Raw genomic sequence first — 16,252 nt, forward strand, 5'->3', positions numbered from 1 at the left:
CTGTTTTTGGTCGGTGTCTGGATTGTTTCTAGTTGGGGGCTGTTATGAAAGAATTTGCTATGAACATCTGTGCCCGTGTTTTGTCTCCAGACCCCGATATTTATATAAGAGGAGGCCTTGCTGGATCACAAGCTTTGCGTACGTTCAGCTTCAGAAGATTCTGCTCAAGAGTGTACCAAAGTAGTTTTATCTACACTCTCACTAACAGTGTGTGAAAGCTCCAAATCTTTCATGTCCTCGCCAACTCTTGGCAGGTCATGTCTTTTTAAATTTAGCCATTTTGGTGATTTTGTAGTGGTTTCGCACCATGGGTCCCATTTGTATTTCTCTGACGCGTATAAAGTCGATGTTGTGTTGTGTCGTGTCGTCCGCCTTTTTCCGTTGACTCTACACACACGCGCGCGTGCACACACAATTTATATTATATATAAAATGCACAGAACTGATATAGGTGCATAGAGATCGGAGGTATGTATTAGAGATCGGATAGGAGACCTCGGACAGACACATCGGTTACTAGTATCTTCCCCCATGCTGAGGCTTGCCTCTTGGCTCTCGTCTTGGTGTCCTTGGACAGACAGCAATCCTTAGTTTGAACACGGTCCGACTTAACCATGTTTTTCTTTACAGTTGCCATTTTCTGTGTCTCATCTGGGGACACTTTGCCCACCGCAAATGAGTCATCATAATTTCGTAATTTTAAGTGTTTCACTGTTTTACATTTCACATTTAGGCTTATAATCTGTACGAGTTTTAGAATTTATTGACAGTGTGAGGACCTTGAAACACCAACTCCATTTAACCCCTTCCTGCCGCTCCCGGCACTGTCATTATTTTACTTCCCCATGTATTTTAAAGCCCATATGAGTGTTGCTGTTTAAACAGCCAAGGTTTACTTAGATTTACCCACAGGTGATCCTTTCTGCTTCTCTTCTTTCTTTCCTGCATTAATTACCATATTCCCCTTACGACTCGCAAATTCCCTTTAGCATTTCTCTTATTTTTTTCATTCTTATTTTTTAATTCATTTTAGCTATTTGTCTTTGGGAGAATGCGAGCGGGGCAGGGTACAGAGAGAGAGGGCGAGAGGATCTGAGGTGGGCCCTGCGCTGACAATCTGAGAGCAGCGAGCCCGACGTGGGGCTCGAACTCGCAAACCGCGAGATCATCGCCTGAGCCGAAGTCGGATGCTCAACCCACGGATCCACCCAGGTGCCCCTGGCATTTCTTTTAGTGTGGATCCGTGGAAATAAATTCTCCAATTTTTTTGTCTGAGGGAAACATTTCGCCACCGTCAGTTTCCCCCCCCCCCCCAGTTTTATTTAGAACTGACACGCAGTGCCGTAGGGATCTCAGGGGTGCAGCACGAGGACCTGACTTCCATGCGTTGTGAAGTGATGTCTACAGCACGTTCAGTTAACACATCACCTGTTTCTTCCTTGTCACGAGAACCGTTAGGGTCTGGTCTCCTGACAACTTTCTAATCACCACCCAGCAGTGGCACACGATCATCCGGCCTCACTCCGGTCCCCAGTATGACCGCCTTCGTTTCTCAAGTATGTCCTTTACCGGGTGGGTGTGGAATGCTCACCGGGCACTCTGAAGACGTTCCATTATTTTCTCAATTCCGTCACTGTTGGGAAAAATCCTACTGTTACTCCTCTGAAAGCAAAACGTCTCCCCGCCCTCTTTGTCAGGGACTTAGTGAATGGCGTGTCGATGTCGAATTTCCGGGTTATTATCCTTGTACTGTGGTTACACAGGAAGTGTCCTTATTCTTAAATATTTTGTGTCTGCAACTTATTTTCACGTGGTTCAGAAAACACATGTACGTATTATGTGTATGGAGACAGAGGTAAGGGAAATGGGGCAAAATGTTTAAAATGGTAAATTCGATAAAGAATTTATAGGAGCTCTTTGTCCGTTCTTAAACTTTTCTGCAAGTTTGAAATTATGTCAAAATTAAAGGGCACCAAAAGAAAATACCTGAATAAAACAAAAAACTTATTAAAAACTTATGATTCCTCTTCTCCTATATACATATATGTGTATATATGTATATATACATATACACATACACACATATTCATATATATGGACATGTATTGGGATATACAGATTCATATACATCTGAAGGTTCACAATTCAAAGGCTGTGTTGAACAGTCCAGTATCGCAACGTCATCACCCGAGTGCCCTCCCTGATTTCTCCCACCCCATCACCCAGGGAAGGATGTCCTCCTTCCCTGTGGCCTACACCATTACACGTGGACGCCCCTCAAGTCCGCACAGTGGAGCCTTCATGTGCAACGCCGCTGGGGCAGGAGCCGGCCTTGGGACCCTGAGGCAGGACCCTTCTGGCCCCCGGCAGCAGCAGTTGGCCTGTGGGTAGCGGTTTTTTTTGGGCTGCTGGGAGCGCTAGGAGCTAGGCTTCAGGACCCCCTGCTCCAGCGAGATCTCCAGGAGGGGAAGTCCTGGGGGTGCATGCATCGCTATGAGCGAAGAGAGAGCTCCCTCGGTTTAGAGACCCCCGCAGAATGCCTCAGGAAGGTACCTAGTCCTACGACTGCACTTCTTTCCCTGTTAATTCACCGCCAAGAACCCAAGCACCCTTTCTTATATATCTAATAAATAGTGCCTGCACTCAGCTGAATATCAGGGCTTCTGTCTTCAACTGCATGTTTCTCTTTTTGAGATAAATTTCGATTTGCTTCTCTTAACAAATTCTAACAGGAAATCGTGCTTGGAAATACAGGTACTCCTATGTTTAAAATACATCATGAAATTAATGAATTTGGAAATCAACTGAATTTATAATTCCTAAACATTCTTCAGTTCGCTTTCCTGATTCATCAAGTCTAAGGTTTTGACTAAGGTTTAAAAGTATTAAGATTTCTGTAAGCTATCTCTTTTTAGGTCTGTATTTAACAATACAGAGTAAAAAGCTGTGTGTCCCAATGTGCAGGCATCAGAAGGCATCTATATCTATTTATATCTATCTATATCTATATCCCGTTGTACACACACACACACACACACTATATATATATATATATGTATATATATATATGTATATATATATATGTATGTATATATATACACACACACACACACATATGTAGGATGTGTATGTATATATATAACACACACACTATATATATATACACACACACACACACACACACATATGTAGGATGTAGGATGTGTATGTATATATATAACACACACACTATATATATGTATATATATATATACACACAGATATATATATACATACTTCTAATAATATATATACGTATACATATAGGATACTTCTAGTAACAATGCCCATCATATGTGCATTAACACCCCATTTCAGCGTTTAGGTCTGAGATGTTTTGGACCATGTCTAGGCTCTAACTCCTTGGGGCTCGACCCAGTTGGTGCTCAGGTCTACATGACCTAATGCCTGCACTATTTTCGCTATTATGTTTCTTACCTGCACAGACCTTGGTTTGTGTCTGAATTGTCTAACCTCTTATAATTGTGATTTGTTCATGGGCACTTATTTCCTTTTAATTCCCCCAAGAATTTGGTCATGTGTTGTGCCCAGTTTGATTCTCTGATTATTAACGCACAGGAAAGCCTACACCAGGAAGAATTTTCTCTCTTAAGAGCCCTTCATATCATGTATCACACGTAAGTATATTTGAGATGCAGCCGTATTTCAACAAGTTTCAATTTAATTACACGTTGAGCCCAACAAAGTCTCCGTAGATGAGATTTGAAGAAATGTATTTTCCAAGCACATCAAGTTCCATTATACGAGAAGCTGTGACATTTCCTTTTACGGTAAGGGTACGAGATGCTCGTGTTCTCATCAGTAATAAAGATCTTCAAAATTGGGTATCTGGTTTCCATCGGGCACATCTTCTTTAGGAGGCTCGAGAAATGTGCTTATTTCCAGCTGGGTGCTGATTGTGATGTTGAAGCAGCACTGATCTGTGAAAACTGCTACCTTCACAGAAATCACGCGGCCGCCGCAGATGTTGAGAACAGGCTGTATTCGACCTGTGTTTGCTCGAGAACTCTGACAGTTCCACTCCAGCCCTAGCGTTGGGACTTTTTGCGGTGTCAGATCCAGATAATTATTCACTGACAGTATTTTAGACTCAACGTAAGTTACTCGTTAGGCTGCCACCATTCTTGGGTCCTTTGTTTTCTTCTTTCTTTTTTTTTAATGTTTATTTATTTATTTTGGGAGAGGGTGTGCACACACGCACATGCGTACAAGTGGGGGAGAGGCAGAGGAGAGAGAGAGAGAGAGAGAGAGAGAGAGAGAGAGAGAGAGAATCCCAAGCAGGCTCTCCACCGTCAACACAGAGCCCGACGTGGGGCTCGAACCCATTAACCATGAGATCATGACCTGAGCCATGAGACAGACGCTTAACCAACTGAGCCACTCAGGAGCCCCCGTTTCCTGCTTTCTTGAATCTGGTTGTTTTGCACTCAAGAGCATCCTGGAGGAATTTCAGGAAAGTCTGTGTGTAGTAAACTTTCTGTCTCTTTCCATGTCCAAAGTGTCTTTAGTTTTTTTCACACCCGAATTGTCACATGACAGGCTCAGAACTTGCCATGGAGTGATGGGACCAGCCAGTGACTGGGCCATCATTCTGGGACTGAGAGGCTTAATGCTGCGACCTTACCAAGTTGAGTGAACTGTATATACTGCTTAGAGGTAAACTTTCACAGATGGGCATACTGTAGAATTTCAATGCCTACACTAACAGTTAAGCTGATATCGAAGAATAAAAAGTTTGGAATACTGACCTTTCTTAATCTGGTCAGTAAAACCGTCTTTGCCTTGAAAGAATGAATGGTTTCTCCAACCACACGATCTGAGCCCAGGAAGTAGTCTGCTTCTGCCCAGTGTGTCTTAAGTTGACGTGGCCACCTCACCTCCTGAGAGCTCTGTCAAAATCCACGGCTCTACATTTGTATTGGTAGCATCTCTAGGTTTTTCCTCTTTTTCATTGGTAATGAAAAAGTCCTTTATGACTCCTTCAACAGTGTTATGTTAGAATTTACTGTCGTGTATCTTTTCTCATACACTTATCTATGCTGATTTTCTTTTTCCACGTTAGCATTTCGTATCTTTTATTTTCCACATTCCAGCATCAGAGATGAAAGGGATGCTCAGGGCTTGACCTTAGAAATAACCGAACAAGTGGAGTCTAAGAAATTCCAAGTCGGTCACAGGAGAGAGGGTGGGTGTTACTCAAGGCCCAGCAAGGCTCCCAGGGTGGAAAAGAGCAAAGCTGGAAACCACGATGTTGAAGTTGCTGAACTACATTGAGATGTGCAGATCTCAACCTACAAAAAGCCTTTTCATATGAAATCTGCCCTGTTCTTTGCTGGGGGCGGGGGGGGTGGCGCAGGGGGGGGGCAGGTACTGTGGTGATAAGTATGAAAATGAGACCGTTCATAGAGAGAGAGTGGGCGTGAGTCAGTGGGGGAGGGACAGAGGGAGAGAGAGAGAGAGAGAGAGAGAGAGAGAGAATCTCAAGCAGGCTCCATCCAGAGCTGGGGAAGGGTCTCGAACTCACGAACTTCAAGACTATGACCTGAGCCAAAACCGAGAGCCAGACGCCTAACTGACTGAGCCACCCAGGTGCCCCTATGAATCTTTAATCCCATGCCCAAACTATGCCCCCCAAATAGTGTATTTTAATAATCACATTAAATAATGTAATTTATAAAGTTATATGTAATTTAAACGTAAAGTTATATGTAAAGTTAAATGGAGTTTAATAATAAGCGATTTTCCTGTTTACTATTCAAGGAAAGCAATAGTTCTGAGCGCCTTCTCAATTTACTCTGCAAATAGTAAATTTACTCTAGTAAATAGAGGAGACGGAAATGGAAACCTACTCACCTGACTTTGCAGGAAACGCCAGGGCGATGCAGCGATTCGATGCACTGGACGTGGCGGCCGTGCTTACGTCGGAGTCGGCTCTGGACGGGGAGCGAGCTTCCAACAGGCGCTCCCGGGGGCGGGGCGGGGGGGGGGGGTCCTGGCACCCAAGACTGGGAAGCCTGACTGTGCTGTTCTCAGAACAATGTGTGGTCTGGTTTGCAAAGTCCTTACAGCCAAGTCCCATGTTCAGCCTCTTCCTATGATATAAAGTTCATTAAAAAAAAAAAAAAAAAAAAGCACAGATTTCTTCTACGAAATGAAAAGTCATGAAAACTTTGAAAGCGGTTAGGTACTTTGAACAAACGTGCTCGCAACAGGCTTTCATTGATTCCGGAATCTCCGCAAAATCCTCTCAACGCTGCTGAAGACAGACACATTTGTGAATGAGGTTTCTGTTGTTTTTTTCCCCCTTATTTGGAAGATTTCCTTAATTCACAAGCACCCAAATCCTCTTGCAACAATACCGTGTATATGTAGAAAAATATTTTGTGGTGAAAACAGAACGAGGGCAACTACAAATTGTTGCGTATTTCCCAGAGATCTTTAGCTTGGGAAGGGCCCAGTGATGTCGGTTTCCACATATTTTTAATTATAGCTTATAATTTACCTTGTGTATTGTCACCTGTGTGTGTGTTTTTAAAAGATGCCTCTCCCCATCCTGTCTGCTGGTTAGTGGAGAATTTTGTTCCATTCCTCTCACAAAAATAGGGCAAATGAAACTCCAACACGGTGAATGATAACACAATAATCCTACAAATAGACAATAATTGTAGCTAACGATACATCAGCGTAGGTGAGACAGTGTAATAGTGCAGAGTAAAGGAAAAAAATTCAAGCCAGTGTAAAAATATAACTATGGCATCTGTTGCCTACATAAACGTGCTCTAAGGGGATCGTGTAGCGGGCTGAGAAGACATCCTGCCTCTGAGGGCCATCTTTTGTGCCTAAAAGCCTTATGCACCTGACTGGAGTCATTAACATTTGGATCAACTTCAATGCCAGAAGTAGGCAGGACCTACGGCACTCCCCTCCCACGGGCCCAGGTGGCCACGTGAGAGCCAGCTTAACGCTCAGGCAGGAGAACAGTAGCCTGAAACCCAAGGATAGTGTGTGTGTGTGTGTGTGTGTGTGTGTGTGTGTGTCTACTCTTGATAAAATGTTGCAAGAGCTATTTTGTTTGGTCTTATTTTACACATTGTAGAGGTCTTTCTCGCACACTAAAAGCTTGAAGCGGAACTATCTTTTTTCAGTGCCATGAAATGGTTCATAGAAATGCTTTTGTAATCGGTCAAACTTTTTAATTTTGTAAACCCGTCCCTTCCCGGTGTCGGAAGGCTGCTGGGTGCGGCAACTCGGGACAGGGCCGCTCGGGCCATCTGGAAGTTCTAGGGCTCAGGCTGGGTAGGGTTGAGGCAACACGTGTCTGCACGTTCCAAGCCGTGTGAGGTAATGTGGGGCAACCACGTGCAGCTGGGGGGACACCAGGGAGGCCACTCAGACTTGCATCGGGGTGCTAGGCATCGTCCTCCACTTCTGATTCTTGGGGAACCTGCTGTGAGCCATTTTCAACGATTTATTAACCTTTTTTTCCGTTAAGATTTCCTGGACATTTTCCCATGAATCAGGAAGCTAAGAATGTGTCATGGTCTCTAATATATGAGTTCCTTAAATCTTCTTTCACTATGACAGTATTGATGATACGAGAATTTAATAAAAATGAGCAGTGAATGTGACCTTTAATGAAGGGATATTCTGTGTTCTTAACAGAGGCCATTTCTTACACAAATCACTTAGAGGACCTTCTATGTGTCCGAACTCCCCTTTCTGTTCGTTGCACGGTTCTGTGGCTCATGCTGGACTGCACCAGGATGGGCTCGCACCAGCTGATGGATATTCTGGAAGGCAGGGAGCAGGCTGGTAAGGAACTCGACATAGGCAGACTCTGGAAAGCAGTGGCTGTTCAATAAATATTTGTGGGTTGGCTTTTTTTTTTTTACAGAAAGTAGATGAAGCAGTCACAAAGAACTCGAGTGCCCTTGTGAAAATGAGAAACAGGATAAGTTCTAGTTCAAGAGAGGTGTAGGGAGGCACTGAATGTAGGGCAAGAGACGTGGAGCACGCAGGTGGTGGTCGCCCAGGGGCAGATGCTCCAGCAAAGTCAAGGCTGTGGTCTTGCCCGCTGCACACCAGCACTAGGTGGGGAGTTTGGGGCGCCAAAGCATTGATTAGTGGGGGTCCTGATGGGCTTGACATTTTTTAGAAGGAATCTAAAAAGGAAAGGCCATTTATTATCATCCTGCTGTATGAAGTTAACATTTTAACTTAGAGTTTTATTTTTACCATTATTTTGTCTCTGAATGCTGCAGAGAAATAAAAGCCAGTTCAGTGTTCTGTGACATTTCTGAACTCACCTCCTTGTTTGACTACTAAGCAATCGTGTTGAGGATTTACAGCTGAAAAGTACACCTCTGGCAATGTCAGTTGCTAAAAGGTATGCTTGGTAGAGGAAGTCTAAATCTGTGCTTTCTCGTCTCTGATGTTTAAATGGAACTATAATCTTACTTCAAGACTTCATTTTGAATACATTATACTTGAAATTAGTACAATTGGTAGATGGTAAGTATGGAATTTCTTTAAGATTCCTTTGAGGAGGGGCATCTGGCTGGCTCAGTTGGTAGACCGTGTGACTCTTGATCTCAGCGTCATGAGTTCAAACCCTGCTTTGGGTATGCAGTCTGCTTAAAAAAAAAAAAAAATTTCTTTGAGGAAAAAGCCTCGTAGTTGGATACTGTATTCTGTGTAAGTAAATAATACCGTGATACGATGATAGAGGTTTTAAGTATAACTAATGTTTGTACTATGCCTGCCCATGTTCTTACCACAGATAACTCAGGTTGAGAACTGCGCACTGGGTTCCGGGAGGAGGTACGGGAGGCTGGTTTCTGGAGAGGGAACGAGCTGGCACAGAAAAGCAGCCACCCTCAGCACGACCGCATTTCTGAAATCCCCCGGGGCCTCCCAAAAATGTGCTAAGTTGTATTTAGATGTAATATTTTTGGGAAAAAGAAAGCGATCATCTGACACAGGAGATAAATTCGTGAAAACTTACATAATTTATTTCTGGACTTTCATCGGAATTTTACCACGAATTTGCTAAAAAATTATTGTTTCGTTTGAGATGCAGGATTCTTAGATATAGATTACATGTGTTTAATTTCTACGAATCAATATAAACATACTTTGAGATCACCTCTGAAAAAATACAGTCTGAGAATGATTGTAGGTAGATCAAGGCCGAACAAGGCATGAATATTAGTTTTCATTTTCTAGGATAACACACGTTTGCCATGGTCTTCCAGGGGCGGTGCCAGAAGACCCGAGGTCATGCTCCATGGCTCTGGGTGACCCAACCAGCGACGCGGGGGGGGGGGGGGGGGTGGCTCGGGGCGAGGCAGGTGCTAAGCGCCCGGGCTGTGTTCTGCAGCCTCCTCGGAAGTTCTTATGTTCCCAAGACCGCACTTCCCGCTTGCACTGAAACCGTTTTAACATCCTTTCCGGCGAGGACACGTGGGAAGGACACGGGTGTGGCAGGAAACAAGGCTTCGCGTCCCTGGAAGGTGTCGGGTCATCCGGGTTAGGCCTGAAATCACCAACAAAATCCTTTCCAGGGGGAACTCTGCCACGTGTACGGAGAAGGGCACCCAACGCAGACGGAAGCCTGGCTGGGTGGCGAGCCCTCCCTCTCCGCGGGGTACGGGCTCCCTCACCGTCTGTGATGGTTTCACGCCCCACACGGGGCCCGACTGCACAGTGCACGGAAGTGGAACCATGCTGCACGGGACGGTTCGGGCCAGGGTGTTGCAGTTGTGAGTTTCGTGCACGCGGAGCACCGCGTGTTCAGTTGTATTTCTGCACAGTGGTCATTCCGTGCACCTACTGGAGTTTACCTACTCACTCTAGCGTTGGGGAAGCTTCGGATATGTGCCTGGGCACCAGTCAGGAAAACAGGAACTGTATCAGTTATTTTTAACAGAGACATTTTATTTTCTTAATTTATTTTTATATTAAAATTTTTTTTAATCTTTATTTTTGAGCGAGAGAGAGAGAGAGAGAGAGCAGGGGAGGGGGCAGAGAGAGGGAGACACAGGATCTGAAGCTCCAGGCTCCAAGATGTCAGCACAGAGCCTGACGCGGGGCTCGAACCCACAAACTGCGAGATCATGACCTGAGCCGAAGTCTCATGCTTAACCGACAGAGCCACCCAGGTGCCCCTTTATTAATCTATTTTTAAACAGCTTTATTTAGGTACAGTTGATATACAACTGATATACGTATTTAATGTATACAATCTAATGACTTGGGACACAGGTATACCTGTGAAACCCCAATCAAGGGAACTGATATATATCCATTACCTCCAGAAGCTTCCTTGTGCCTCTTTTTTGTTCTTGTGGTAAGAACACTAAATATGAGATAAACCCTTCTAACAATTTTTAGGTGCACAATACGATGCTGTTCACTACAGGCACAATGTTGTATAACAAATCTCTAGAACTTACTCATCTTGCCTAACTGACACTTGATGTCCATTGGCTGACATCTCCCCCTTTCCCCTCCCCTCCCCACCCCTGGCAACCACATTTCACTCTCTGCTTCTGTCAGTGTGACTCTTTTAGTTATTTATTTTTTTTAAGTTTATTTATTTTGAAAGAAAGAGGGTGCACGAGGAGGGGAGGGAAGGAGGGAGGGAGAGAAAGAGAGACAGAGAGAGAATCCCAAGCAGGCTCTGTGCCCAGTGTGGAGCCCGATGCAGGGCTTGGTCCCACGACCGTGAGATCATGACCTGAGCCACAACCAAGAGTCGGATGCTTAAACGACTGAGCCACCCAGGCGCCCCTCTCAGTTTGACCATTTTAGATTCCTCGTATGAATAGAATCATGCAGTATTTGTCCTTCTGTGACTGGTGAATTTTACTTAGCACACTGTCCTCTGGGGTCGTGCATGTGGTAAAGCTATTTTAAAACAGAGAATTGATTACACAGACATCAGACGACTAAAAAGGCAAAAGCAGACAGTGAGGTACCCCTGAGGCAGCAACTGCAAGGAGCAGCTACCGCTTGAGACAAATGGGAGGGTTGGGGTTTCGGAACCTGGAAGTCTGGAAGACAGGGCTGGACCACAGAGCGCAGGAGGAAACCACAGCCTGGGCCGATCGCCGCTGGGAGGCAGGGCTGGGAACACCTGAAGTCAGACGTTGTCGCTGCTGATTCTCAGGAACCACTATGGTCCCCCCACCTCGGCCCCCCAGTCAGCATGGAGCTGTGGCACACTGGGTGGCAAATGACGTGTTGACCTGGGACCGTCTCTGAGTGGACCCAGCGGTCCATGCATCTAAACTGTGGTTAGCTCCGCAGTTAGCACGTATACAGTGGGAATAAACATACTCAAAACCTGCGTGGGCACGACCCATGCACGAGCTCCACGGCCTGGGGAGTGAGGGTCGGAAGAGCCAAATGGAAGCTTGAGATGTTCCTTCTAGGACAGTCTTGATGGCAAAATTCTAAGCGATCCTTAAGATCCTTGCCGCCTGGTGTCAACATCCTGTAAAACCCCCTCCCCTGAGAATGGGCAGGACCCGTGAAAGTGAGATAGACTATCACCCCCATGGTTAAGTGACTAATCAGTTGACTGAGTGAATGAAACGAGATTATCCTAGGTGGGCCTGACCTCATCTAGTGAAGTCTTTACAAAAGTTTGTGTCAGCGAGGCATTCTCCCCTTGACCTTGAAGATACAGCCTCCAGGAGGTTTTTTTTTTTTTTTTTTTAATGTTTATTTCTTTTTGAGAGAGACAGAGACACAGTGTGAGGGGGGGAGGGGCAGAGAGAGAGGAAGACACAGAATCGGAAGCAGGCTCCAGGCTCCCAGCTGTCAGCACAGACCCCGACGCGGGGCCCAGACCCATGGACCCCGAGATCATGACCCGAGCGGACGTCGGACGCTCAACTGGCTGAGCCGCCCAGGCGCCCTAGCAGGCTCCACGAGTTTTACAGTGGCAAGGATATGAATTCTGCTAACAATCACGAGGGCCACAAAGGGGGTCCCAAGCCTCAGGTGAGACTCCAGCACCTTGATTTCAGCGTCATGAGACCCTCAACACAGAATCTAGCTGTGCCACGCCCAGACTCCTGACACACGGCCCTGCGACAGAACGGATGGGTGTGGTTCCAGGGTGCCGAGTCTGTGTTAATTTGTTAGTCAGCGAGAGGAAACTAAGACCCGTAGGGAAGCCAGAGCAGTGCCGTGTCCTGGGGCAGCTGCGGAGCGTGGTGCGAGGCTGTGAAACGTGCGGGGCCACCTGTGGTCATCAAGCCTCCTTCAGTCCCCCACGCGTTCTGTGCGGAAGCACGTCGATCTTGGAGAACGCAGTGGTTTATTGGGACTTAATCAAATGCCGCTTCCAATCGCAACTTCTATTCCGTACCTGGTACCTTTACCGGGGAAAAAAGTCTCCCACGCCTGCTTTATAGCGATCTATCTTACAAATGCTTTTTTCCCTTTTATACCAATTTCTTAGTTCCATTTGGGGCACATATTAATGATCTCTCTATGGGTGCTTTTTGGCTGATAGTAATTATAAAACAACACTGGTTTTCGCACACACAACTATTTCAAAGACGTAAAACTGTAAAAGAAAGTGCATCTTATAGTTCGTAAACTATGGCCAGTGACAAACCCGAGCATACTGCAGGGAAAAGGCAAGAAAATGTGGCATGCCATATTCAGAAAATAATCAAACAGAACTTCTGGAGATGGAAATCATATGGATATAATTGAACAGGAAAATGAACAGAACAGAAGCGAGAATTCGTGAATTGTAAGGACAAGTCAGAACATGATGGAGAGAGAAAATAATAGAAAACGCAGCAGAAAGGATAAACATGGAAGGAGTGAGGTGAGAAGTGTTTCGTCCAAGTTCTGAGGGCTGAGTGAAGAGAACAGAGCGATAGTTGAAAATATAATAGTGAGACCTTTTCAGACTCAGGAATAGACCCACAGACACAAGAAGCTTAGCAAATCCCAAGCATGACTGATGAGAATAGATTCACATCTAGATACGTAGTAAAGCTGCAGACTTAACATCTTAAGTCATCCAGGGTGAAAAAAAAAAAAGACAGATTACCTAAACACGATAGCAGATGGAATGATATCTGACTTCTAACAATATCAACAGAAGCCAGAAGAAGAAAGACATATTCACATGCTATAAGAAAATCTCGTCAGCCTAGAAATATACGCACAGCAGAAGTATCTTTCAAAAATGAGGGTGAATTTCTTTCCCTTATAGGCAAATGAGAACTAAGAGAAGAGAATCTGTCAGCAACACGATCTCAGTAAAGGAAATGCTAAAGAATGTACTTTAGGCAGAGAGAAACTGGTCACGAAGGATAAGTTTAAGAGAAGAATAGAGAACAAAGAAAGTGGTAAACATATAAGCAAGTGTAAATTACTACTGACTAAATAAAACGGTGGTAACAATGTCAAGAAGATTAAAAAACAAAACAAGGTGAACTTAAAAACGGAGACAATAACATTTAATTCAGGAGAGAGGTAAGCAAATATAAAATCTTCCAAGATCCAGGAATTGCCCAGGAGGAGAAGAAAGATTTGATCACATTTGGATTTCTGGAGTTGACGATGCATGCTTACATTTCTAAGGCAAGTACAAATAGAATAGAGACAGTATGAAGAAGTTCAAAGTCAAAAACAGCAATCATAAACAGTCTGCTAACGTAACAAGACAAGAGAGGAGAGGCAAAGAAATAGCGAGTAGACGGGACAAATGGCGGGCACAAGCCAAGGTGGCGGAAAGAAGTCTCAGAACCCACCAACCAAACTGATCACAAGGGAAGAAAATACTCCAGTGACAAAATAAACATTGTCAGTCTAGATAAAAATAAAATATAACATATACCTGTTCATGAAGGAAACCTCTAAACTTCAGCCACAGAAAGCATTTTTCATTTTTTAAAATTAAAAAAAAATTTATTTTAGAGAGAGAGAGAAAGAGACAGAGGGAGACAGAAAGAATCTTAAATAGGCTCCACGCTCAACATGGAGTCCAACAAGGGCCCCATCCCGCGACCCTGGGATCATGACCAGAGCCAAAATCAAGAGTCAGACCTCGATCCACTGAGCCATCCAGGTGTCCCAAACTATAGAAGGCTTTAATGTCAGTCACTATGAGGTCACTATGTAAATACCAGATACAATCTAACACAAAAAAAAATATTACTGGAGGTAAAGAAGGTCAATTATATAAGGAAAGCCTACTTTTACCTAGACATCATACTAGTTTTAAACACATATAGACCAAAGAGTGCGCCTGAAAAATGTATCATATGGGAATTGACACAAGTACAAGGAGAGAGAGACAAATCCTCAGTGAGAGGGCATTATTCAGTGACTGGTAGGAAATACGTGAATAAAATGATAACAGAATTGACCTAATGGACAAATACAGAACAGGACGCATAACAAATGCTGAAAGCACGTCCTTCTTAAAATCTCAAAAATGTTTTTTAAAAATGAGCAGACGGACCACAAACTAAGTCTCAACAAATTGCCAATGGGCTGGACTCATGGAGAGTTAGCTACGTTAGAGCCACGTTAGAAGTAAGTACTTTAAAAACAGATGTTAAATTCTTTTTTGTAAATTAAGGAATACATCTTTAAGAAAACCGTGAGTCAAAGGAGAAATTCTAATGGAGATTAGAAAATAGTATGGACTGAATAATAACAAAAACATCACACACCAGTATTTGTGGAAGGCAGCCAAAGCAGTATTTAAAAAAATGCATATGGCCTTATGTACATAAAATATAACAGAAGCAAGCCTGAAAATGAGCTAAGCATCCATTTCTAGAAGTTACAGAAAAAGAGCAATTTAAACTTGAAGAAGGTGGAAGGCAAAAAATAATAAATTTAAAAGCAAAAATTCATGATGTAGTAAAAGTAACAAAATCAAAAGGATCAGTAAAGTCAATAGTTTCAACTTGATAAAACTAATAAAAGTCACAAACGTGTGTGATGGTTCATGAAGAAACAAAAATAGGAAGAAAAGGCACATAAGGCCAATATCAAAAATGATAAAAAGGACACCCTGAGACAGTAATTAAAGATAATATAGTACAGGGGCGCCTGGGTGGCTCAGTCGGTTAAGCGTGCAACTTCGGCTCAGGTCACAGTCTCACGGTCTGTGGGTTCGAGCTCTGCATCGGGTTCTGTGCTGACAGCTCAGAGCCTGGAGCCTGCTTTGGATTCTGTGTCTGCCTTTCTCTCTGTTCCTCCCCAGCTCACACTCTGTCTCTGTCTCTGTCTCTCTCTCTCAAAAATAAACATTAAAAAAAATTTAAAAAAAGATAATTTAGTACAACAGTAACTTTGGACCATTTCAAAACATAAAAAATTTCATATCAATAGATAAAAATTTGGACAATTATTAGAAAATATCACTCATTCAAATCAATTCAAGACAAATATGAAAAACCTGAATATTCCTATAATAATTATTATTTTTAACGTTTATTTATTATTTTGAGAGAGAGAGACAGAGCATGAGTGGGATGAGGGGCAGAGAGGGAGAGGGAGACACAGAATCCGAAGCAGGCTCCAGGCTCCGAGCTGTCAGCTCAGAGCCCGATGTGGGGCTGGAACCCACAGAATGTGAGATCATGACCGACTGAGCCACCCAGGCGCCCCTCTGTAATTATGAAAGAAATTGAATCTGTAGTTAAATACCTTTCCACAAATAAAACTCCTGGGTGGCTCAGTTGGTTAAGCCTCCGACTCCTGGTTTCAGCTCAGGTCACGATCTCAAGGGTTTGTGAGTTTCAGTGCCGCGTCGGGCTCTGGGCCAACCGTGCAGAGCCTGCTTGGGATTCTCTCTTCCTCTATCCCGCTCACGCTCTCTCTGTCTCTCTCAAAATAAATAAATAAACTTAAAAACAAAAACACCTCTAGGCCCAGACAGTTTCTATGAAACACTCCAGAAGAAATCATTCCAATCTTATTGGAAACCTTCCAGAGAATAGAAAAAGAAGAAACAGTCCGTACGATGGCTAATTTTGTGTGTCGGCTTGAGCGGGCCACGGGGTGCCCAGACATTCAGTGACAACATGATGTGCGTGAGGGTGTTTTTTGCTGAGAGGAGTACTTGAATGGGCGCAGTGAGGCGCTTGCCCTAGAACTCTAGCATCACCAACAGGTCGCTTCCACTTTCCCTGTTAGGCTTTGC

The 16,252-nt window shown here is 44.0% G+C and overlaps 1 long non-coding RNA gene across 1 annotated transcript in view; it reads right to left on the reverse strand.

Annotated features, from left to right (window-relative positions):
• Positions 1–6,106: 6,106 nt before the first annotated feature.
• The window catches only part of LOC122233192, a 61,186-nt gene continuing 51,040 nt past the window's right edge, over positions 6,107–16,252 (reverse strand). Inside the window, exon 5 of the long non-coding RNA XR_006210689.1 lies at positions 6,107–6,152. This is a non-coding gene — a long non-coding RNA (uncharacterized LOC122233192). The remainder of the gene's footprint in view (positions 6,153–16,252) is intronic.

The sequence above is a fragment of the Panthera tigris genome, chromosome D4, assembly GCF_018350195.1.
Source record: "Panthera tigris isolate Pti1 chromosome D4, P.tigris_Pti1_mat1.1, whole genome shotgun sequence".
NCBI classification, from domain to species: domain Eukaryota; kingdom Metazoa; phylum Chordata; class Mammalia; order Carnivora; family Felidae; genus Panthera; species Panthera tigris.